Source organism: Topomyia yanbarensis, chromosome 1, assembly GCF_030247195.1.
Source record: "Topomyia yanbarensis strain Yona2022 chromosome 1, ASM3024719v1, whole genome shotgun sequence".
Classification (NCBI taxonomy): domain Eukaryota; kingdom Metazoa; phylum Arthropoda; class Insecta; order Diptera; family Culicidae; genus Topomyia; species Topomyia yanbarensis.
Window position 1 is genome coordinate 201,791,073 of NC_080670.1, and position 27,185 is coordinate 201,818,257.

The 27,185-nt window shown below is 34.8% G+C and overlaps 1 protein-coding gene across 8 annotated transcripts in view; it reads right to left on the reverse strand.

Moving 5' to 3' along the window:
• Positions 1-27,185, reverse strand: part of LOC131688421 (leucine-rich repeat flightless-interacting protein 2) — a 109,856-nt gene that overhangs the window by 26,405 nt on the left and 56,266 nt on the right. The window contains exon 1 of one of the 8 annotated variants that reach the window (XM_058972656.1): positions 12,270-12,401. The exons of 4 other annotated variants lie outside the window; for them this stretch is intronic. The gene's annotated coding sequence lies outside the window, so the exon portion shown is untranslated. Of the gene's footprint in view, positions 1-11,609; positions 11,804-12,182; positions 12,402-27,185 lie in introns of those variants that run through there. 3 more of the 8 variants (XM_058972640.1, XM_058972629.1, XM_058972665.1) reach the window with 3 other exon arrangements.

A 27,185-nucleotide genomic window follows, 5' to 3' on the forward strand; every position in this document is an offset into this window, starting at 1 on the left:
GCTGAAAACATGAAATCGAAACCAAATTTATCAACTTATAGATTCAACCAGTCGCAACATTTTAGTCGCTCTCTGTAATTGCCTATTGATGTCTTTTTACTGTACCGTCGCGTCGTTTTCAAAATAACACGGCCGTAAATGGCTAACCTTAGAGAGAGACTAAAGTGCTGCTGCTGGTTGCAACATTAATTGTGTGAACCTAAACTAACATTTAAAGATACTTATATGATTGATTGACTACTATATTATTTAGTAGCAATTGGCACCGGATCGAAAGAAAGAACAAATCACCTTTCGTCCTATTGCTACTGTGTACGTTTCTTCATATCAGTAATTAAATATGTGGTGATGTTTTACCTCTTTATGCCCTGTTAACTTTTAAACGATCTTTTCTTTACACATTTTTATCGTTTATTGTACCATTGTATCAATATATCACGGTTTTCTGGATTCACAGTTTTTTTTAGTACGGAATGCAGTCCTCGCATAAAAATGATATTAAGTGCTATTACGTTAAAATGACACGAAAACAAAAACTGTCTTCTCGGCTATATCTTTCTCGGCAAGTCAGTAAGTTGAAATATTGCCAAATTGATTTAATGATGATTTATTAGTGATGATTGCTGTCATGTTTGCGATCAGCTGTTCTTCCTTGCTTTTTGCCCTTACGGGGTCACGATTGTGAATTTTCTTAATGATGGTACTGGCTGTTCATTTTGAGGTACTAGACGCAGCTTTTGCAGTGGTCAATATATATTATATGAGCAGCTGCCATTTGATAATCGTTTGTGGTTCAGGTAATGATATTAGAGACTGTTGATCGGGATTTATTTCAGGAGATGAGTTTTCCTCGGCGGTTTCATAGCTGGGTAGTTCGTAATGTGCCGTCTTTTCACAGAACTAGTAAGTATCAGTTTTTTCTTGATATCCGCAAATTTTTATTTATTTATATACTAAGAAGTTAACACCAAGGGTCATTCATCTTTTTTGGTAATCATAGGGAAACATGGGGAGACTTGACCAAGCGCAAAATTCTATTTTTGGCTGTGGAGTCTTCTATTCGATTCCTTAAAATTTTTCAAAAATATTTTTATACTTGTTTCGATCCCTTAAGGTAATTTTAAAAGTTTGGAATGAAAAATCCTTTCCTTACAGAAAATATCACGAGATTAATAAATTTGCATTAAATGATGTAATTTTTTATTAAACTTTGTATGGACATATCTACTCGACTACTAATTACTATTAATGTACTAATATACCATCTTAATCCTTATGAAGTAGTGAAATGATTTTACATAAATTGGAACATTGGAATAGTTATTACTAGAATTTGCATGACATTGAACGCAATAACTAATGTTGGGGAGACTTGACCAAGTGGCAATTAACTGAAGAAATATACAAAATTCCTGATATTTATTATGCTTTGGTATCTACTGTTAATGTTAATCACGCCATAAAAAACCCACCTAAAACATAAGTTGTTATATTTTAGTAGTAGTAAACAAAGTTAGCAATAGTAGGACTGATTTCGTGACATGTGAACATGCAATGCAAGCAGTACAGTTAATCCTTAAAAAGAAATGCATTAAAAAATGCAACCATTTTATATTTTTTACTGCTAGCTAAGAATCTCAACAATATGGAAAAAATATTTACAGTATGTATTATGTCATTATTTTTTGTTATGATTTTTCAAATTTCTCTTGGTCTCCCCACGCCTTGGTCAAGTCTCCCCGTAGTGGGGAGACTTGACCAAAAAACGATCACAGGAAAACTTTGTTTTTTTATTTCGATTATAGAGGTTTTAACCTTAAGGTCATTCGCCTCTTCGGGTTAGAAAAATCTTTTATGAAAAATTTCCAACCCTATGTGTGGGGTCGGGACTCGAACCTAGGTGCGCGGCATACAAGGCAATCGATTTAACAACTACGCTACGACCACCCCCAGGAAAACTTTTGTAACTTTTCAAAAATTAAATTAAAAATTCTGCAAAAAATCATGAAGACGCACAATAACTTTGTACATTATATCTCAATGACTTTTGAAGCATAAAAGGCTTTTTTAGAGATTTATGCAGTTTTAGCTGAAAACCTGGTCAGGTCTCCACATGTTTCCCTATACATTTCAAAATGTAAATTGGGACATTTTTATTCATTCATCTTACACGACTCTACGCAAAAGCTTAACTGAGCCGAGTACCATTTTTAACTTTTCCATATTATCTTATATGCTGCAGAGCCTTTCGGCAGCTAATTCACTTCCGGCCCTTCCAGTAGAGCTGTCATTATCCAAATAGTGCCGATTTAAAAAAAATGTACTCGAGGTCTCATGACAAAGAAACGATCAAAAATGTGTGATGCCGTTTATTTTTTTAACAGCTAAAGTTAAAACAGGCAGAGTGTTCACGTTTCCGACAGAGTTGTAGTATAGGCGTCCACAAGAAACTTTGACGAAGACACCATCCCCCTTAGCTCAAGTGGTCTATGGAACAAAGAGCGTTGTTTGTAAAAGGTAATCTTTTCTATTATAAGAAATCTTTCCTATCGAGTTTTAATGCATATTCTATGGAACTGTTTGCTGAAAATATATTGAAATTACTGAATCGTTTTTTACGGCGTGCACCGCGGAGAAGCAAGATTCAAAAATTATGTCTTCGGCAAATTTGTGACCAATGGTCTCACTAGTCAAACGATGGAGTTGAAATTTTCCGGTACTTTTTCTAAAGACTCTGTTTACTGTTGTTACGCTATCATTTTCCAACGATAATCTAGCATCGATACAACTCAAGCTCAACCATAGTTCTTCAAAGTCTTTGAACTCAAGAAAATGGCAAACGGCCGACTCTGAATCAGCACTAAGCCTTCAGACTTCAAGCATCGTTTGCTTAACAGGCAGACCGTTGAGATTATTGAATCAATCATGGTCAAGCCGTGCCACACCTGTAAACTGGTTCTCGAGATGTTTTGAAGAAGTTCTTGAATAATTTTCATCCGATTCCGTGTACCCGGCGGGCATGACACATCACGTGCCGCGCGATACTTTGAGCATTGGCATTAGGAGGCATCAGCAAGTGTGAAGTCATCAAACGATCCAGCGAAGGTAATAGGAGGTGAAGCACACGAAAGAAAGAAGTGGTAGTAGTATTACTGGAATATGACGATGTACAAACAAATGAAATTTAGCTGGTTTGCAAGTTTTACTACGATTTTACATTCAAACGAACATCGCATGAAAAAGGTATGGACTATAGATGGGCCTGCCTATAACTGCCAGGAGCGCGGTAACACCCTCGAGATCGGAGGTTAGGCATTGAGTCATTTCACACCGCCGCCGCACCGTGTGTTGGTTGAATCAGTCGAGAAAAGCCTTATTCGTCTGGCATCATTTGATTAATTGTTTCATTATGCCATGATGGGATCAGTAGTCGACTCGATTTTCGCTTCTCGTTTTTAGACATTTTTGGCATATGGTTTAGCCGCGTTGAATGGTTCGAAGAAAACGGCGCTGAACCATTCACAATAATTGGGAAAGTAGAAAAAAAAACTCAAACTCATCAATGTTCGTTTCTGTCCTAATTTGCAAAACAAAAACGAAAATGAAACAGCCATGTGTCCCAGACCCGATCCGACATGCACAGGAGGACAGGCGTACATATTGTGACCGAGTGATGGCCTCTGCTAAATAACGCCGATCGGGTGTGTTGGGTGGTTTATTTCAGATGACAATTGACCATGCGTCGTTCTGGGTGAGGCTGGCGACAGAAAATACATTTTTTTTTCGTATGTTTATTCAGATGGAACTGATGCTGGTTTTTTTGCGCGACGATCGGTGATCAGAACTTTACAAAGTCACCGTTAAGTTGGGTTCAAATTCAATAATGGATTAAATTGTACATCAAAACAAAAATCATTAATTTTCTACTACGACGTCAAGTGACGGTCGGGGCCAGTTTGGAAGAGGTTATGCCGTAGCAAAATAGCCGGTCAAAAATTGGTGCTTCCATTTATTGACATAAATGGCAAACGTGTGGTAACCAGCCATGACGCAATGTTTGTTCTGTTCGGCATGTGGATGATTGGTGCAGTAAGTCTGTTTTACGCCCATTTACTGAAAAAATGTTGAAAGTCGATCAATACTTTCACTCATACTGTGGTATTTCTAGCGATGGTTTAAACTTCGTCCGTAGAATATTTATTCCATTGATGTGAAAATTAGGTGTTGTTAATAATGAATGAAACAACGTTGGTCGAACAGAAAGAAACCTCTCTTTTCCAGTTTTGAATATAGCAGATTTTGTCTTTTTATCAAAAAAAAAGCAAACAAGATGTCTATAAATAATCGAAGGTTGGACGTGCGATAATAAAATCCAATCACCCCGATGAGGTCACCTTTCGCAAATATCACCTTTCCAAGACATCGATTATTTTATTCCTGCAATCTTATCGCGGATGAGAATAGCAGTGTGATAGTAAGCTACCAAACCGTACGGTGGTAGGTGTTTCGCAGCGATAGCTTGAAAATCAAACAATGGCATAAGATAATTGGACGCATTATTGATTAATAAGACAACAGTTTCCTACTTCTAGGAAAATTGACTTGCAACTTGTAAGTCGTCCCAACATACCCAATTGAAAGTCGACTCAAAGATAAGATCAAACCAATGTTTATTAAATATATCTAAACAAGTAATTGGAAAGAGTCGATTCATTTTGATGAGTGAATTAGATATGATTCGTTTTTAAGGTTGTCCATTTCTTTTGGACCTATGCAGTAACATACGAGAAACGAACAACGTTTTGAAGTACGATATTGATGACTCTGTTTGGAGACTGTTCTATTTAAATACGACTATAACATTACTAAGCCGGGTGTGGTTTGATTGGTGAGTGAAAAAATAAAATCCAATAATTTATTACAAAGTTATCCAGTGCAATCCTGTCATTGTTTCGTTATATTTTGTCTATCCCCAAATTCTTGTCAGTTTTTTTTATCCGATTCTATCTGTCTGTAGAATTCAACCAAATTTGATGTTCATAAAGTATTGAAAAATTTAGATTTATTGGAGCTGTTGTGATCATAGACTGTACATTAAATTCAGTCGTATTCAAATTTCTTTTTCTTTTATTATCAAATTTTAAAGCAGTCGAGTTCAGAATAATCATAACTCTTTTTGTCTAAGAAAATTAACGTAAATTTCGATGACTGCATGCTTTTTCAGAATCGTTAGTTTTTTGGGCTAGATGGAACTTCTGGTCGTGTGCAGATGGCATTTTGTCCGTGAGTCGCAAATTTACAAGAGCCCCAATTTTATGGTAGAGCGACCATACATCCAAAAAAGCAAGTGAAAGGAAGATTAGCCAAAAGCTACGGTTTATGACGAAATCCTACGAGAGGGTAGTACAAGGGAGAAAGGTAAAGTCGTCATTTCTATACAACCCAGATTAGAAAATAATAAAATAATGACTAGATTACTTAAAAACAAAACTATGACAAAAAGAAATGAAAAATAGTAACTAAGGTAACAAAAACTCAAAAAAGGCAGACAAATTAAAAATTATAAAAGAAAAACGAAAATTTAAAAAAATATTAGGAATGAGTAATAAAAAACGTAATTGGGAAATAAGAAAACAAGAACATAATGGAATTAGACATCAAAATTATAAAGCAAGAGCAAAATAAATAGAAAAAAAACAAAATAGGAAATTAAGAAAGATAATAAGTGGGACCAGCGAAGAAGGTAGGGTTACTAGCAATATTGACGAGCACCAGTTTGTTGATTTCGAAAAAAGAATTAAAAGTATTCATTCCTAGCTAGCTCATTTGATTTGGTGGCTGAATTTAAGCTAACGTTCGGTAAACAATTAAACAATAAAACTAAAATCTGAACAGGTAAACAAGGGAACAAGAAAACTAAGAACAAGTAATCTAGAAAATGAGGAAGTAAGAAATTAAGAAAAGGAAGAAAGCAGGAAAATGAGGGTATGTCAACTAAAGAGAATATGAAGACAGGAAAACAATAATAAAAAAAAATGAAAAATATTAAAAAATTCAAAAATAATAAAACGTTTTGGATAAATAAAGAAATAAGGCAATAGGTAAATGATAATTAATTTATTGAGCAAAATAATATTTCAGGAAATAAGAAATAAATATAAAAATGGGAAACTCAAAAAGAAAAATAAAGAAAATAGGATGCTAAGATATTTATATAAGAAATCGACTAATTAAAATGATGGAAAAAAGTACAGAATGGAAAAAACACTTAAATAGAGGAAATAAGAGAATTAAGAAAAGAAAAGTGTCGAGAAATTAAAAATTACAACAATACTGCCCATAAAAGCATAAGCGTCCCATATGGAAAAACAGCAAGCCGAGAAAAACGTTGTTCAATATTTACATTTTCATTGAGCTTTACGGATGGGACAACCATATTTTGGCATTTTTTTTCGATATTTTCTAGACAAACCTGGTAATCTTATTTGTACATTGTGATTCAGTGATGATACAGAATACAATCCAATAGATAACTCGATTTCGACAAAAATCCATATGGGACTCTTATGCTTTTATGGGCAGAATAGGAGAAATGGAAAATAAACCAATAATAAAATTGGATGTTAAGAAAAAAGAAAATTTAAAAAAAATACAAGACAAAGGATTAGGAAAATAAAGAACAAAATTTAAGAGAAAAGGAAACAAGAACAGAAAAAATGTTGGAATATAAAATAAGAAAAATAATAAATTAGGAAAATAAGAAATTTAACAATGCAGAAATTTTTCGATTTCGTAACGAGAACGTTAAAATTGCTGGAAAATAAATAAACAAATCAGAAAATAAAAAAATATGCAAGTAGTTAACACAATTTGAAAACCGAAGAGTACGAAAACAAAAATAATAAAATAAAAAATAAGACAAAAAATAAAAATAAGAAAGCAAAAAATAAAAGAAATCATAAAATCGAAAATGAAAACTAATTGAAAAAGTCCTGTGGCAAAAGAAAGCATTCCAGCACTCAACTTTTCTAGAATATTTACAACAGTGCTATTGAATGGGATAGTCAAAGACTGTCTAAATTGATAGGATTTTATCAATTTTCGTCAATGAGGAACTTAAAAATTGAAACGATAAGAAAAAAATAGAAAATGGGAATACAAAAGAATAAAAAAAATTTCCTTCAAAAACAATTACCGAATCAAAAGTAGAAATTATAAATAGTAATTGCGAAACTAAGGGAAAATGCTACGCCATTTGTGCAAGATCACGAATAGCAAATAAGGAAATAAAGAAATAAAACAAGAAATATAAAAAGGGAAACTAGGAAAATTTTGAAATAGAAAAATTTGAAGCTGTGAAGATAAAAAATAGAAAACGGAAGTAAAAATAGCAAGTTAAGAAAACAAAAATGTAATTAATAAAAAAAATTGAAAATCAGAATAATTTAAAATAAAGAAAAACAAAGCGGAGTTAAGAAATATCAAATTCAGAAACCAAAACAGAAAATTAATAGAATAAAAAGGAAAAAGAAATGAGAAAAAAATAAACAAGAAACAGAAAAACAAAAGGATAAAAAAGAATACATGAAAAAAAGGAAAACGAAAGAAAAAAAAATATAGAGAAAATGGGCTGAGCAGAAAAAATACATTAAATTACTTATTTTAAATTACAAAAGTAGGGAGAGAAAAAAATACGAAGAATAAAGAAATCTACCACAATAGAAGAATTTAGAAACAAGACAATGAAAAAGAAGAAACATAAAAAAGGAAAAAATAATTAAAAAACAAAAAAGGAAAACATCGGAATAAAGAAATCAAAAATGCGACAACCCGAAATTAGAAAATTAAGATATTAAGTTACAGAGAAACTTAGAAATTGACAAATTTAAAAACAATTTAAGTAATTGGGTACAGTGAAAACTTTTCAGTGAGCCGATGCTATTATAACCCATTCTTATTTGGTATGAATTTCCCTTATAATTGTTGTAAAAGATTTACTCGAATTTGGTTCATCTGTTAAATACTTTAAAACGGATTTTCAGGTGAAGCTGACAAGATCGAGCTAAAAAGTCAACAAAATCGGGGGCTGACAAAAACGGCTTTTCTCTGTATTGCCAAACATTGATTTCCGTCATCTACCTGTTAACCCCTGTACAAATATATTCATGGTGTTAGGATTATCGAGAGACGGAAGTCGCCATGTTGGATCTTTTTTTTTTCTTTTTTTTTATATTTCGATTTCGAGGTTAACCCTTAGGGTCATTCGCCTCTTTTTTCGGGTTAGAATAATCTTTAACCCTATGTGCTGGGTTGGGAACCTAACCTGCGCTGCGTGCAAGAAAATCGATTTAGAAACTAGGCTGTGCCCACTTCCATATTGGATCTTGAATGGATTTCAGAAATCGATTTCCACCATCTACTCGTCAACAGTTCAGAGTTCATTATTTCGAAATAACATCGTAAAAAAGTTACGTAAATTGAATATCACGTGAAAAAGTGTTCGTAAATAGCGGTTTCAGTGAACAAAAAAAAAATATAAAGTTAGCAATAAAATAGGGAAAAAAGGAATAAATAATAAAGTATATGCCACAATGAAATAAAATAAAATGAAAGAATAAGTAAAGAATAAAGAGTAAACAGGCGAATAATCTTTTTGGTTAAAGTCGTCAATCAACAAAAACAAACTATAAGAAGGAAAATGTTAAAAGAAATAAGGAACAAGCAATACGAAATAGGAAAAATAATAATTGTGGAACTTGAAATAATAAATTATGAATAACAAATAAGAGAAAATAAAATAAAAACAAATAAAAAAATAAAGCAAACAAAGCAAACAAAGAGTAAAGAATAAATAAATAAATAAATAATAGATAAAGAATGAAATACAGTGAATAAGGGATATATAAAATAAGAAATCCAAAATACTGTAGAAGTAAAAATATGGAAAAACGAAAAACAATTAGAAACAATTAATAAATTGATTGATAACAATTGGATGCATTGAACATTGTTTTTATTATCAATTATTAAAATTGCCACCAAGTGAAATTAAAAATTAGAGAACAATTTTTAACGCACATGTAAGTGCTCAAACAAATTGCGTAATTGGGTTTTGTATACAAGGTCACGTTCCCAAATTATATACTTTTAGAGCCAATAATCCTCAAATCAATGATCAAAACAGCGCATTTTTTAAAAATGATGGTAATTTATCTCCCAGGAAGTAATTGTAGAGAATCAACTCTTCAAAAAACATTAGTTAAGAGACTTGTTGTCTTCAGTAAGTTTTCGTGAATTATATAATAACAACTTTACTGAAGACACGAGAGCTCTATGTATGTAGCTCATCGAGATGTAAAACAATGAAGCAACTTTATAGAAGACCACACAAATGTTATCATAAACATTAATTATAGGATAACTTGCTTTGGAATTTTTTTGCAAATAAATATTTTTCGATACCAGTCTTCCCATGAACATTGACAAGTTTGCACCCGTGTACACAATTTCGTGCACGCGTTCAACCTCAAACATGCTTTGCCTTTGTGTACAGGTTCGCATCGCACACCGAACCCAAGCGAACGATGTGCAAACTTAGGTTCAAAAACCGTGTACATACACCGTGTGCGTACATAAGAAAGGCACTCACAAAATAGAATGAGTCAATGCTAGTGATGATGGGTGAGAGAAAGCGAAAACTAGTATCAAGAACCTGTGTGTACGTACATGGAGTTCGGTTGTGCAGATGAACATGTGCACGTGTTTTGGTGCGCATTAGCGCGTTCGAGTTTGCACACGACATGATGGTGTAGGATGAGCACAGAACTAGAACGAACATGGTGTTCGATGTTCATTTGGGAAGACTGCTCGATACCATTAATACAGAGAGCATTCATGTCTTGCCCAAAGTTTTTTTTTCTAAAATCATTCACAAGCCTCCAAATAAAGATAGAGTTGATTCTCCATAAATACTTCTAAAGGGATTAATCATCAAAGTAATTTTTCAAGAGATGTGCTGTGCCATATGATCAAACTTCTTCGAAGATACAAAACCTCCAAAGTTGATAGTTTCGAAATTATGTGATCTTGACCGTAAAAAGCTGATTTGGAACACTTATTTCAGTATTCTTGACTTTAAACGTGCATAATTTGAGAACACGACCTTGCTTACAAAATCTAATTACTCCATTCAATTATGTACTTAAATCTGCACCGTAAATAGCTACTTACTTCACTTTTTATTTATTTTGTTTAATTTTCAATCCCACTGGATGGTTTTTTATAATCGACAATACAAAAAAATCTTCAAATGCTCGTAAAAATCTATCGTGTACTACAGGCAAACGGAAAACGCCATTTTCCTTTCACTTTATGAAAAATAAGAAGTTATTTTTTGTCAAACAGTGTTATAAAGGGCAAATTCCAAATTTAAAAATTAGAATATGTAAAAAATTAATCACCAACTGGCTATTTGTGATGTAAATTTGAGTGCTGAATAGAATGGCGGAATTGGATGCTCTGTACAAGTTCTCAATCTCAAATTATGCACCTTTATTTGAAGTGAAATAAGTGTAAGCAATTATGGCGCAGAGACTTAGTGTATTCAGCAAAGTTGTTGTGCGATTTCAAACAACTTTGTTAAAAACATGAACGCTTCTCTTATTCAGGGTATAAAGATATATTATGTTATTTACGAAAAATTCTTTAAAACGTGTTATTCTAATATTACTTTTAAGATAACGATTGAATTTAATTGACCTTCTGAAAAGCTGTTCGAACAATAAATTACACATCTTCCACAAGTAAATTTTGCATAGTGACCGATGTTTGGCTCCCAAGCTAAAAAAAGAGATTACTCGGATCAAGCTAGTTGCTTAAGGCATTCACACAAATTGTATGTATGGATTTAATGTCTAAACTGGCACCAATTACATACTATATTCGATTTATCTCTAACTGGCCCTAAGTTGGTGCTAGTCAATGATGAGATGAATTCGGAGCATAAAGATTTTTAACTTAAAAGTACTTCATCTATTTATTTCAGTACATCAGTCGAACTAGAATCCAGAATACTCTCATTCAATTAGAATAAACAGAATGACGTTTTCCACGTGCCGTATCATTGTAAGCAAATGTCTCAGATAAGATCTAGTCGATAAGTAGAGTGACAAAATAAACAGCCAAACTCTGATGAGCAAAATATATGTGTATTGTTACAATATGTCGCAATTGAGATGGTGTAAAACCCATTATAAAAAGGATCTTGCAAAAAAGTGCTCAAGCAAACTCGTGCTTGGCCTCTACTAAAAATCAGTTAACCGTAACACTAATAACACCTCGCCTGGACCCGTTGCCACAGTAATCTAAAGTGTCAACTAAAGCTGGCAAATGTTTACACTGTGATTAGATTTGCGCGAATTGTAAACATTGACAATTCTGATACAGTACACCACCAGCAACCGAGCAGGAGGACCAGCAGCAACAACATCGTCCGGAACGGTTTAGGGTCGCATTTCAGTTGAGTCGATTTTCTCCGTAAACTACGCATTCACTGAGTTATTACGTAAGACAAGTTATTTTTGCGAAAAAAAATAACAAACATTATTCACTTTGAAATTCAATACACTGGGCGTAACGCGATATCGGGAGCGAGTTAAATGCATTTTCTTCGACCATATCAGCTGAATACACTCGGGTTGTGCGGGGCTTTTCGAATAAAAAAAACACACATATATACGCATATGTGGTGTGCCCTTCAGCCAAACCCTAGCCTCGGTTAGACCGATATCGGTTACGGCTGCGGGTCGTCTTTGTCACTATCAAGCCCCGCTCATGCAACTCCCCTTGCATTCAATTACACCCGACACTACCCGTTACACTCGTTTGATTATTATTCGCATGAACATGAACGCTTCGGTATCCAATTTCTTCAATTATAACAGCAAAACCACACGCTTCAACTCCAACCACACAACTCCGGCAAGGCACCGAAAACAAGCTAATTATGATTTCCTCATCTGTGTATCGCGCGAACCCATCACCGACAATCACGCGAAATGGATCGCACACATCGATCACTCCTCCGACCGCAGTCAGCCCGGATTGTCCGGTTGGCTCCGTCTTCTTTCCGGTTGGCCCCGGTTGTTGATCCGACGTTGATATGACCACAGTTTGTCACAGACCTCGTCCGTCCGTCCGTCCACAGTCTCACTCACTGTCACTCGTTAAAACCCGCGCCAAAAGCGTCAATTAAATTATCACGTTCGAACCGTTTGCAAAACAAACAACGACTGACGGAAGGTGCGATGGCATCGCCTCGCCACAGGCCCTCTGCTGCTGACTGTGTGATGTGCCCAACTCGCCCAGCTCTAACACCGATCGCAGCCGTCGTTGTGCCCGCCACTTAGGCTCGACTCGCTCAGCTCAACTGTCTCAATTTCTCTCATAAACGTGAACGACGTCAAGCCGCAAGCGTCGCCCGGGAACTTACCTCATGCTAAACTAACTAACCAACTAAAAAGCCCCGCATAGACGCGCGGACGGAGAGTGTTGTAGTCGCTTTTGATGCTCTCGGATGATTGTCTTAACACAACACATGATACGGTGGGGAGGGCTAAACGAGGGGGAACTATAGCTATATAGACTATACACGTTTAGCATATTATGCTAGCGCTCAACCGTAAACGTATGCCTTCGACGAAGGCTCGATTCGGTGGCGCCACGTTTGTTGGACGGGAAAAGATCGAGCGAATCGTGAATAAAGTTCAGTTGGCGATGGATGTGCTGAAGGAATGGGGTAAATTTGCAAATATTACTGGGAGCTATGGTTGATTTAGCACTCTTCGTAGCATGATCACTTGGGTTAGGTATACATACAGGACAATTTGAATAAAAGGGAAATTCTGAGAAGAAATATCAACATTGAAAAATAATTGATCACGCGATCGTTAATTACCATCTGACGAAAATGAAACCGATCATAAATGGGGTTGGTTCGTTTGGTCGAGTGTCGTTCGTCCGAACTCCGTTTTGTCGAAGTATTGTTTGGTCGAATAGTCGTTTGGCCAAAATCGATCGTTTGGTCGGATGCGATTTGGTCGAAATATATTTTATCTAAAGGGTGTTTGACCGAAATTATGCTTGATCGAAAGCACGTTTGACCGAAAGGACGTTTGACTGAAGGAACGCGTCACTGGCTATGTTATTTGACCCAATTCCCAGTCGGGTACAACATACACCCGTTTCCACTAACTTGTAAACTGATCCTGGATTAGTGAAGAGAAACTGATGTCTCATGAATATCTTTATGAACATCATTTCATAAACCTTCAAGTGCATTGCATATTATCACATAGACCATGTCACTAGAATAATCCTTCGCTAGTAACAATTAATGGTACTTTATAAATATTTAAATGAAAAAAAAAACAGCTCATGTTGAAAAGAAGGAAATCTAACAGATGCATATTTTGGCTCGAAAATATAATATATACTCTACTTAGATATGAAGTAGCGCTGCTTGTACGGGTCGAAGTATCTATCGTGCTCTTACATATTAGTAAGGGAATGTCCCCGGTTGTGGGCCACCCCTTATTTTTGGCGTGTGCATTTTGGTGGCGATGTAGCATTTTGCACAGACTCTCATATTATCTCGTCAGAGTCACATATTATTCTCATTGGTATTGGTTCATATCGCGCTTATGCAAGCGGGCACGCCGAAATAACCACATCAAAATTTTAGATGATTTACCCGATACCATATTTCCTCCTGTTAGATGTTCCAGAAAGATAAAGTTTAAACTGTGTATCTGTACTGGTTTCATTTCATACGTTTGCATTATTATGGATTTTTCTGGGTGTTTCACAACTTTTTTCGGCCAAGAAACTTCTCAGAACCTTTCTGGTTTCAAGTTGAATCGGCGAAATGTTAGGTATTTGACAAATCTTTCGAACGGTATATAGATCTTAGCATACAAATGATTGAAGAAAGTTTAAGCACAAAAACAAAACAAGCCCTCAACCGGGGACACTCCTGAAAATGGAAATATTGGCTAGATGTATAAATCGCATAAAATATCACGAACCAAAAAAATAGATATAGACATAATTAACAATTTCTTGAATGGAAAGTAAATCAAGCAACCATAATAAAAAAATGAAACAAATAAGGTAAATAAAATTAATAAAATAACTTATCTAATTCAAATGAATAAAATAAATAAAATGGGTAAAATATATTAAATAATTGAGGAAAGAAATAAAATAAAAAGTAAATGAGTTGAATTAAATAAATAAAATCAGTCTGCTTTCATCTATCGAATGCAATAACCGTGAGAAGCTCAAAACAAAAAAAGAAGAAATATTCCGTTAACTAACCGCGTTAAGTACTTGTACCCTGTGCTATAGAAATCCCCGACGAAATATCTTTAATTTCATTCCACACTGGAAATAATATAGAAATTATATGGTCACGATTCAACTCCATCATACACGAAATGTTGAACTGAAAACATTCAAGTGTACACTCTGAGAAGGCACCTTTGTTTTACGTAAGTTAGAGTTGAACTCCCCGTGTAAGTTGAAGATAATTCAGTTGAAGTACGACTGCACGATTCGTCTCCGGAAACAATCGAAGCCGCTATTTGCAAATTTATATCACAGTATGGAATGGTTCTCTCCGTCAAGGAGGATAAATGGAGGAATTTCCACCAATAGTGAAAATGCGGTTGAAATACCCCATTCCTCTCTTCGTAGCCCTGCCACCGTAGTTCTACCTATTATCAGACCACGTTATGCACTTATGACAATCAGTCTCCCAAGTGTCACTACTGTGAACAATCTGCAAACTACGGATAACTGTGCGCGAGATTACCTACGACGAAATCATCTTTCACAGCAAAAATACAAATGCAGAAACCCTAGCACAAAGTAATACCTACTAAATCCCACCTACTGAGCACGTTAAATCAGCAACTCCATCATTCATCGCTTTAAAACAGAAACTACTAGCACCGCCAATAAAAGGAAAGAAAACAAGGAAGATGGTTTCCCGCCCGTGATCCGCAAAAGGCTAACAAAACAAATTAAACCAATCAACAATCTCTAAGACATCCAGAGCTAGTGACGATAGTATGGACGAAAAAGTCAATCGAGGAAGCTAACCAAACGACTTTCAACCGTTATCAGGTGATGTTGAAAACGCTTCACCGCTGCGGATAAGAATCTCAGCGCGCACTGATAAGTTGCGTGCAAAGTACTCGATGGATACACAATAAATATGTTTGATTTATTATTTATTTATTTATTTGCTCAACTCGTACAACGAGCCATGGCAGCAAAACTAACCAAAATAAAAAAAAATAAAATTAAACAAATATGGCAAAATGGATAAATTAGATCAATAATAGAAATAAAACGAATGAAATAAATAAAATAAATAAACCGAACAAAACAAATGAAATTAAAAAAATTAAAAAAATAAATTAATGAAAATGAAGTTAAAAAAACAAAAGAAATAAAATGAGTTAAATAATTTAAATAAATCGCATCATAACATAAATACCTAAAATGAGTAAAATGAGCAAATGACGTGGGACTGACATAGCATAGTTGGTAAAAGGATTAGAATCCGATATTTTTCTAACGAGCATGATATTAAAACTTTTTTTAATCGAAAGAAAAAGAATTTGAATCAGATAAAAAATATACAAATCAAATATAATAAATTAAATAATAAAAATAAACAGAAGATATAAAAAATCGACATAGAAAGTAGAAATAAAATAAAAACAATGAATGAAATGAAAATAATATAAATAACATATACAAAATAAATGAAATATATAAAATAAAAAGCATAAAATATATAAAATCAATTAAAAGAACACATGATAAGATAAATAAAATATAAAAATTAAAATACAATAAAAAATAAAAGAAATGAATAAAATTATTCGAATAGATTAAATAAAAACCTGTTTTAATCCACCTAGCGGTGCAATTGAGCCTTTCTCATTTCTCTAAACTATGGCTCGGTGGCTGGTTATGTTCAACATAATTGTGGAAATGTCCATTACATTCTTAGTACACATTGCACATATGGTCGGTGTTAAGTCCCACGAACGAACGACTCCTCGGCTTAATTTGGTATGCTTTGTGATATAGTGGTGGTTTAAAGATGATAGGGTTGTGAGGAGGGGGGGGGGGGGGGGAGGAATGAGGGCTGGAAGGTGTGGTGGTCTGAGGGGTGATTTAATGGGATTTTAAAGGAAGGAGAGTGAACAGTAGAGGGGGGGGGGTAGTCCCTATCCATATACCCTCAACTACGCCCATGTTAAAATCCAGAAACCTTACGCCAGTAAAAAAAATTCCGGTATTAGGTTGACGGTTTTCAGAGTTATTGCATAACCTTTCTATACAAGAAAGGCAAAAATAATAATAATAATAATAATAATAATGAAATTTAAACAATAGAGTGAACAAACTGAAAAAATAAATTAAGTAAACGAAGTACATTAAATAGAAGAAATAAACTTAATAAATTTTTTAAATCAAATAAATCAAGTTCTCAAAATAGTAAACAATAAAGCAAATGTAATAAGGCTAGAGAAAAGGAATAAATTATACAGAATAAATTGAAATAATAGTATAAAAAATAGATGGAATAAACAAATAAATACCATAACAGAACAAATAGAATGAATAGAGTCAGTGTATCATGAATAAAATAATTAAAGTGAATAAAACGAACATAAATAAGACACCAAACCAAAATTAAAAAAATGAATACAATAAACAACACAAAGAAATATAATTGATATACAAAACTGCATAAAATGATAAAAAATTATTAAAAGAAAATAAATAAAATATGCAGATCAAAAAAATAATTAAGAAAAATCGGGCAAGTAGCGTAAAAAATAACTTGAAATAATGTAACATAAATAAAATAAATAATGTAACTAAAGTAAGTAACATGAACCAAATACTATAACATAGATAAAATGCAAAAACACACAAAACAAATATTAAAAATAAAAAAAAATGCTGAAAATAAATAAAATGCATGCAGTATAATAAGTAAAATAAATCAAAACATAAAATGAATAAAATACAGGAAATAAATTGAAGCCACTCAACATAACAAATAAATAAAATGATGGAAATGAAATTACGAGCTATTTAAATAAATAAAGTAAACGAAACGAATCAGATAAATAAACTTAGTAAAATGAATGAAATCAATAAAACACATAAAATAGATAAAATAAATAAAATAAACACAATAAATGAAAAAAATAAAAAATATGGTAAAAATTAAATGTAAAAAATGAATTTTTTTTAAATGTAGCTCATGTAAATGTTATAAGGAATGCAAATAAAATAAATATTCTTCGTAAAAGGATTTAAATAAGTAAAATAATTAAAATGAATAATTTTATTAAAACAAAGCTTAATGGAATATATCGAAAAAAAGGATGAATTGGATAAATAGTATGAATAGTATAAATAGTATGAATAATATAAATAGTATAACTATTAAAAATACTATGAATAGAAGTTGTATATTTTATAAATAAATTAAATGGTTACAAATAATAATTAATATTCCATAGGTAAACCAAATGGATACAGATAAATAAAAGGAAAAGGATAAAAAAGGAATACAAAGAAGGAGTAGAATTAATACAATATAGAACATCAATAAAATAAATAAAGCAATAAAACAAAATAAACAAGCGAAATAAACAAAATAAATAAAATAAATGAAAGAAACAAAACAAGTAAATTAAATTGAAGAAAGGAAGCAGAAAAACAGATGAATCAAAAATAAATTAAATAAAGGATTACAAAAAAATAATTAAATAAACTAAATAATTAAAAGAATGACGACTCAACTAAAATAGATAAAAACGAATGAAATAAATAAAATAAACAAGAGAAATAAACTTAATAAAAAATAAAGTGAATAGGATACATAAAATGTATAGGGAAAGAAATAAACGGAATAAATAGAAAAATAGAATAAATGGAATAAACAGAACAAATAGATATTAAATAAATTAAAAAAAAATCAAGCAAATTAGATAAATAACATAAAATAAATGGAATTGAATAAAATAAAATATATAAAATAAATTAAAAACTAATATTCTTTGTATATTAAAAAAAACATGGTTATCTCGAGAAACTTCTTCGATTTTGATATTATTCGAATGCATTAAGAAGACTCTTACGGAGAAGACTACCGCCTATAAAGACTTCCTGAAGTATGCGATATTGGAAACAAATGGTAAGAGCTTGATACTCGCCAAAAAACGCGATTATTGGCACCGGTTTGTCGATGGCTTCATGAGTGAAACATACGACGTATGTTTCACTCATCAAGCCATCGTATGCTCAATCTGTACAATAATAACCAAAACGTGGAATATTCAAACCGTTGGGTATCAGATTTCGCTGGAAAGGATTCAGCAAACAAATTACCGTTTTCAAAGGTGGAGTTCTTTCTAGCTCTCATGTCTTGCTACAAGAATACCGCGAATTTATACAGAATCCAACTAATCTTGTTCAAGGGCTCTAGTTTTGTGACAGCTTTTTTTTTTGAATTTATTCCACAAACTTCCCGCATGATTGAAGGCAAGTCCAAAACCAGGAAATCTAGCCTCCGATCACAACTTGCAACGGTCGGTTGAAATGTTGTCCCGTATCTGCAAGTTATTGGAGAAAATGACCCTGTTCCGTCTCATCAATTGGTTTCAAGCAAATATCTTGCTGTCAGATACAAAATATTGCTTCGGCAAAGACCAAAAAACGTTGTGTTGCTCTCAACAAAAATTACAACTTGACTATGCTAGCAAATAACAAATGGTTGCAGTTCTTAAGCCATTCAATAAGCCGCTTACGGAGAAGCTCTCAGCGTATAAATATTTCCTAAAAATTATAGATTAAGCTAGATCACTTCACTTCAGGAAGCATGCGATGCTGGAATCAAAAAATACAATCTTGTTGAAAACTAGAAAAAAGCGAAAATTGGCATAGGTTCGGTGATGACTTAATGACTGAAACATCTACGAGTACTATTAGCGGCACGAATCGACATATACGCAACCGAAACGAAAGCGTAATGGGAAGTTTGGGAGTATTTAGGATATCCAGAAACCGAATCCGGAATACGGTGCTTCAGACCAACAATTTTTGATTCTAAGTACCGAATTCCGGAAAAATAACTGGATCCAATCATAAAACGTTTTTTTTAAATCTTGTAAGCATTCTGCAATACAAGCTCTTTTATTCTGAGCTTAGTAGGTGATTAACTGGATTGATAAATACAAAAGAAGCGCCAATTCCCATGGCTCCCCGTAATGCGAATAACACACTCTGCTACTGGGGAACCACTTTTACTTTAGCGCACAGAACCAGTTCCACGAACGAATGTAACTAACAATTATCTCTATTTTTAGTTACCAACCAACCAGTTCATACTCGATGAGCAGCGCGCTCGTGGTGAGGCAACTCATAGATACTAACGCTAAGATCTACGAGTAACCATCCCAGGACCGGTTTCGTTTCCTTCGCTTGTCAATCGTCACACTCCGGTAGGCCTCAAGTAGAACATTGCCGCCGCCACAGTAATGATTTCCGCTTTTCACTGTCGGTGACACACTTCCAATATGGAACTAAAATAAAAAAAAAACGCTTACAAAAATGGAAACCTTACCAAACGAAAGTGGTTTCAATTTGTCAATTCTCACATTAAACATTGTTCCAAGTGCAGTGATTGAGTGGATTAATCAGACATGCAGTACCGGAGATATGATTGATCGACCTAGTTCCACAAGTTTTCGTGGCCTTCTGAGTTGGTTCCTAATCGACCGTAAACAAAATGGATTACGGAAACAAAACAGTAAGAAGAAGGATTGGATGAACGGAATCCAACAGGATCGATATCCCCGTAAAACAGCCCTCTCGTTTCCCCCCAAATCTTGCCCTGTCCATAACTGATGATTGCCTGTCCGGCAAGGTATCCGGAAGCCTTATTTGTGCCCAAAACTGCTTCAACCAAAAAGGCCACATTTGTCTCAATTGTACACTTTCACGAGCGCGTTGCGACCGGCCGGCCAGCAAGCCATTCGTTTGGGAAGCAGAGAATGTGCCACAACTCGCGACAAACGAAGGTGCACAGAACCAGCGGAACCACATTTTGAGTTGCTATTTCTCCAGAGCCGTCACTCAAGGATTGACATGCGGATTGTGCTCGGGTCAATGGAGGTGGGGGGACGGGGAAATCTGTGCTGAGACGGTGACGCGACGGTGCGGTCGTAACAGTCGTAGTGTTCAATAGGCTCCGGCACCGTCTCCGGCGGTGATGCGTTCACTTCTCGCGCAATGACCGCAAAAGAATGGCGCGACCGCGAAGATTCACAATTATGTTACTTTCGGTTCTTTGGTCGTCGTCGTCGTCGGCGTCGCCGTTCGAGCCAGAGTGTGGGTGCGACGTTCGGAGTCTGTGGCTTTGGTGACGGATAACCATGAATGACATCATTCCCATCCCATCCCATCACGCCACATTCTTCGATTTGTTGGCCCATCGTAGTTGTTGCTGTTTGGACCAATTGCCGCCGCGCCTGTTTAGTTCATAGTTGCTGACGACGAGTGAGTTGATGGAAATATACAGAAATTGTGATTACGTGAACCAATCCAGTATAGATGGTAAAATCAGGGTAAGATGTGCGCTAGACCCCATTCCAGACCGACCGATCCAACTGTCCATTACGCGAAATGACATCGATGATGGCGAGGGACGGGGATGTGTTTACCACTGGCCGATAGCTCAATTCGCATCACGTTTCGCAGTCTGTTTTTGAGTGTGTAAACCAAATTTACAATTCAAATCTGCTTGGCCTGCTAGTTGGTACATTAGCGACTGCTACTGCGATGCAAAAAATGTAATTTGAAAAAAGTAAGAATTTCAATTTAAAGTTTGTGGCAAGAATTTTTCGAGCAAGTTTCCCCATTGGATGTTGTTTTGGGTTCAACTTCCAGTTTTGCCCAGTTACCTAATGAAGTGCCGATCAATTTGTGAAATAATTAAGTTTGGAATAGGGTCGAAATCCCTCTAAACAAGATTGTAGCATGCGTCAAAGCTGTTAGTGGTAGTGAACTGAGACAGCCTGTAAAACGTGATATTGATGACGTAGACGCTACCGTAGAAACTGCCATACATGCGAACGTAGAGGCAGTTTTCGTTTTGGCGCATGCTAGGACCTTCCTATATAAGGATTCTGGTATAAGGCCACGTTGTAGTTTGCATTGATCTTAATCAATGACAAACGGTAAAAAATACCAAAATCTTTTGCAAAATGAATTTTGTACAATAGTGTAATAAACAACTCAATGGACGAAAAAAATCATTTTGATATCTAACTTATCCATAGATTGTGTGCCCCACTGATTGCCTTTCTTTTCACTGAAGCATTATTGGGTTTTGAGTATTCAAAAAATGTTTGATTTTGCGTTTCGAAGTTTTCTTAACAGTATCTGACACCATCTTGCCAGTTTGTGAGACACTGAATCCAAAATATCGAAAAAAAAATGGTTCAATCCATCCAAACATATATCCAACATACCAATTTGCTTCCGAACACTTCACTGTAAACACTTTGCGAATAGGAAATTCATAATTTTTTTGATGCACGGAACTTTATATGTTCGTTCCATAAATTAAGTGAACACAATGGCTATTACACTGATAACATTCAATCAAATTCAGACGATGTTAAATATGCCATGTTCATTATAAGAGCTTTCCTCATTATATAAGGTACTTTCATATGCTTTCAAGCTATATCAGGAATTACATTCCGCTTCGCGGAAAAAGTTTTTCGTGTACACCCAGGTTTTTTTTACGCGGTTTTTTTACGAGGTTTTTTACGCGGATTTTCCAATTAACGCGGTTTTTGCAAAAATACTTTGAATGCAAAAGACTCTTTTGAATACAAAAGACTTAGACTTTCTTCTGAAAAAAATTCTAAGTCCTTTTAAATGCAAAGAACTTAGAAGAATTTTGGCAGTTTTTATTTTGCGCGGATTTCGCCATTAACACGGTTTTGGCAAAAAATCCTTTTGAATGCAAAAAACTTAGAAGATTTTCGGAAAGATGGAAGAGACGGGTCTGGAAGATTCCTTAAGGTCCGCACCCCAACAATATGGGTATTTTCGGAATGGTCTTGAAGAGTAGGGTCCAGAAATTGATTTTTGACGCCATTTTGAAATCAAAGATGGCGACTTCCGTTTTAGCGAAATTCGCTATAACCCAATCAATATGGGTATTTTCGGAATGGACTTGAAGAGTAGGCGCCAGAAATTGATTTTGACGCCATTTTGAAATCAAAGATGGCGACTTCCGGTTTAGCGAAATTCGCTATAACTCAATCAATATGGGTATTTTCGGAATGGACTTGAAGAATAGGTGCCAGAAATAGATTTTGGCGTCATTTTGAAATCCAAGATGGCGACTTCCGGTTCAGTGAAATTCGCTATAACCCAATCAATATGGGTATTTTCGGAATGGTCTTTAAAAGTAGGTGCCAGAAATTGATTTTTGACGCCATTTTGAAATCAAAGATTCGCTTCCGGTTTAGCGAAATTCGCAATAACCCAATCAATATGGGTATTTTCGGAATGGTCTTGAAGAGTAGGTTCCAGAAATTGATTTTTGACGCCATTTTCATATCAAAGATGGCAACTTCCGGTCTTGCTAAATTCGCTATAACCCAATCAATATGGGTATTTTCGGAATGGACTTGAAGAGTAGGCACCAGAAATTGAACTTTGACGCCATTTTGAAATCAAAGATGGCGACTTCCGGTTTAGCGAAATTTGCTATAACCCAATCAATATGGGTATGGTCGGAATGGTCTTGAAGAGTAGGTTCCAAAAATTGATTTTTGACGCCATTTTCAAATCAAAGATGGCGACTTTCGGTTCAGTGAAATTCGCTATAACCCAATCCATATGGGTATTTTCGGAATGGTCTTGAAGAGTAGGTGCCAGAAATTGATTTTTGACGCCATTTTGAAATCAAAGATGGCGACTTCCGGTCTTGCTAAATTCGCTATAATCCAATTAATATGGGTATTTTCGGAATGGTCTTGAAGAGTAGGTGCCAGAAATTGATTTTTGACGCCATTTAGAAATCATAGATAATGACTTCCGGTTTAGCGAAATTCGCTATAACCCATTCAATATGGGTGTTTTCGGAATGGACTTGAAGAGTAAGTGCCAGAAATTGATTTTTGACGCCATTTTCAAATCAAAGATGGCAACTTCTGGTTTAGCGAAATTCGCAATAACTCAATCAATATGGGTATTTTCGGAATGGACTTGAAGAATAGGTGCCAGAAATTGATTTTGCCGTCATTTTGAAGTCAAAGATGGCGACTTCCGGTTCAGTGAAATTCGCTATAACCCAATTAATATGGGTATTTTCGGAATGGTGTTGACAAGTAGGTACTAGAAATTTATGTTTGACGCCATTTTGAAATCCAAGATGGCGACATCCGGTTTAGCGGAAATTCCCTACAACCCATGCAATATGGGTATTGTTGGAATGGTCATGAAGAGTAGGTACCAGAAATTTATGTTTGGCGCCATTTTGAAATCCAAGGTGGCGACTTCCGGTTTAGCGAAATTCGCTATAACCCATGCAATATGGGTATTTTCGGAATGATCTTGACGAGTGGTAAAGATAGATGTTTGACGCCATTTTGAATTCCAAAATGGCGACTTTCGGGTTAGCCACATTCACTATAACCCAGTCAATATGAGTGTTTTTGGAATGATCTTAAGGAGTAGGTTCCAAAAATTGATTTTTGACGCCATTTTTAAATTCAAGATGGCGATTTCCGATTTCGCGAAATTCGCTACAACCCAATCAATATTGGTATTTTTGGAAGTTGAAGTTGTAGTACAAATACAGTAGGATTCAGTTTTTGACAACAATACATTTTTTTCAGTTGCCAAAACTGGAACCATGCCAAAAATGGAACCTTACCTTCAAAGCTTTTATTTTCAATTTGTGACATCATAAATGTTACAAGAACATTAATTATATAAGAATATGTGATATGGAATGAAATAATAGCAAAAATCAACAATTTTAACTTTATTCGCTATGCACGTCCCCATAAAATATAGTAAATATGACTCCTATGTTTGAAAATAAAGTCAAAAGCGATATCCATTATTACAACAAAATGATTATTGAGCATTTTTCGCCGCCAGTTTTGTCAGATTTTTCACTTAATTTTTTTTTCAGCCTCGCATGAAAATTCGTCTGCTGGTCTTCAGCAGACGAACCAAGTTCAATTAGAGTAAACGTTTTCTTGAGCATATGTTTCTTATCTTATAGATGAAAAATGTAGTAAGAAAGGGTTATGAAGTTATGTATAAGGACTAAAGAAGAATAATTAAACTGATTCGGTTTATTAAAAAGAAAAAAAGTTCAGATAATCAGAAAGTCTTATAACTATATGTTAATTACACCTAGTTTAAAACAATTTCTAGACATGTTAAACTCAAAAATATCGGATTTATGTTTATTTACTTAATTTTTTTAATTATTTTTAATTTATTCATTTTATTTGTTTTGTTTACTTTGGGCATTTTATTCATTTCTTTTTTTCATTCATGTTATTTACTTTATTTATTTATTTTGTTTTTATTTTTATTTTCGCTAACTGTGAGTGAGTCAGATGTTTGTGTTTTTATTCGATCGATATTCAATGAACAAGGAACTTAAAGAAATTAAATTTTTGTGGTTTTTTGCTTGCTTTAATTTGGAAGCTAATCCTGCAGTCGATAGGATAGAAAATTCGAGAAATAAACAACAAATGTACGGCAAGTTGGATTTTACGCTCTCCGCCGAAATCATCATCAGTGTCAGCAAATCAGAAGCAGTGATCTAAGTACTGATAGTCGCGCCTTTCAGGATACTCGTTTGCGTATCTCGCAAGCCAAACTTGATCTTATTTGCACAAATGTAATTTATTATTAACTGCATAGTTTTGTCCGTAAAGATTCAGAAGAGACGTGACAATTTGATTTATTTTATTTTATTTATTTAATTTATTTAAGTTACTTTATTATTAATTTAAATAAGATTCGTTATTTTTTCATTTCATTTTATTTTTTTAAGCCGTATTCATTTTTAATATTTTGTTATTTTATGATTTGCCTCATTTTATTTTATTTTTTGTGCTATATTCTTTGACGTTATTCAAAGTACGGCACCACTTTAATTTGTTTAACTTTATAATAGTTTATGTAGTATTAATATGCATTATAATTAATTCAAACTTTCCAAGATTGTGCTTTTCTGCATTTTTATATAGTTAAGATTCGAATTTCTTTTCTTTCAATGCAGTTTAATTTTTTACTTCACGCTGGAACGAGAACCTCTCCAGCAGGCATAAAACCTCCTTATCTTTTGTATCAATGACTTCTGTTGGGAATAGATCAACTCAGAGGTGTGCCGGTCAACGAAATCTTTTCTGACCCTCCAACTGTTTGGAATAGAGGTTTTAATATGAGAACATCCTAGGGAAGAACAAAAAGGAACGTTGCCCGATGCTTCGAAAATCTGATCAGGGTTTCTTGAGAGAAAACACTTCCGAAGTGCTAGCGAAACGAGTATAACCAGCAAATCATCAATATTCCAACTATTAAGCTAAATTCCTTTATCTGTTTATGGAAATGCGTTCTAGCCTTTTGTTTTTAGATTGTTACGAATTGTACCGTTTATTGTCTTTTCAGAAATTATTCAACTAATTCAATTGTTAAGAAAAACCTTTTCATATAGCACCCATCATGAACGAATCTATCCAAACCCTTACTCGAGGGTCTATCGATGAGCAACCTAAGATCAACAAACTTCTTCGCCCAAGTCAGCATCAGTGCCTACTGTCGCCTAGATTGCAATTGCAAAAATTGTATCAAAAACCACACTCTGATGAATGTTCGGTACGATGATGCACTCTACTTGACTCGCACGCAAACTAATTCAAACAGTCCCATTACAACCCGGTGAGAGCAGATCTCGAGATTGTTTTACCGGCTCAATGGGCTGTTGTAACAAGCCGTATACACTTGCTCCATCAATTACTTGTGTGTAAGGGTGGTCCTGAAAATTATAGGGAAGATGAAACAAATTCCGCGAGAGAAAAGATTTAGCTACTAGATCGATCTTCTTGATTAATTTTCAATTGAACCACCCTAACTAACACACCCATTCCAGTGCCCCATTCCAGTACAATCCAACACAATACGAGATAAGTGTAGACAAGGTTTCGATACAGTAGCCAAGTGCGTGCTAATGACTTATAATGCGAGTTTAATCAGATCTACCTCGCCCCTCTCCTTATTCATCGAAATGCGTGAAACACATACACAAACGGAAAACATAAGTGATCGTGATGTTCCTTCCTGTACGGGATCCGGTTCTACTGGAGGGTAAAGTAGATCATGATGAGATCTTCGTGCCTGGCTTGCATGGAGGTGAGCAGCCTTCGACTCGGTCTGATGAGTAACAATAATAACTAGTGCGGTGGAAAACGGTGTGGTGTAGATCGCATACATCGAAGAATATGATCACATTTGACCAAGCATCTATTCGTTCATTTAGTACGTCGGAGCAGGTATTATCTAAGCATGCAGTTTCCTGCGCGAAACACCATCAATTCTTGTAATTTTCGATACTGAGTTTAATTAAATTTGTTAGAGACCCAGTTAAATTGGTTTCGAAGATTGAACGCGTAACTTCGGTGAGGTTTACAAGCAATCTTTCTCCCCCTTTATATTTGGTTACATATATAAAAGTACAGGCAAAAACTTAGACGGACCGGACCATAAAACCTTTGCATTGAGTGTAGGGCAAAAAAATCACCAACATGCAGAAAAACAATGCATTGTGGTTTTCCGCCACGCTTCGTTTACTATATATCGCGGTTTTAGAGCACACGAGTAACGGGTGGCGTCGCCGTCGCAGCCGCCGCCGCTTCCAATAGAGTGCATTTCGTTACAGTAGGTATGAGAAAGATTCGGATCGTGACGGAGTGCTGGGAGGAAAGTGGACGGCGAGGACGACAGCAGCGGTGGCATAAATTTCACTTTTAGTCACGTGCTTC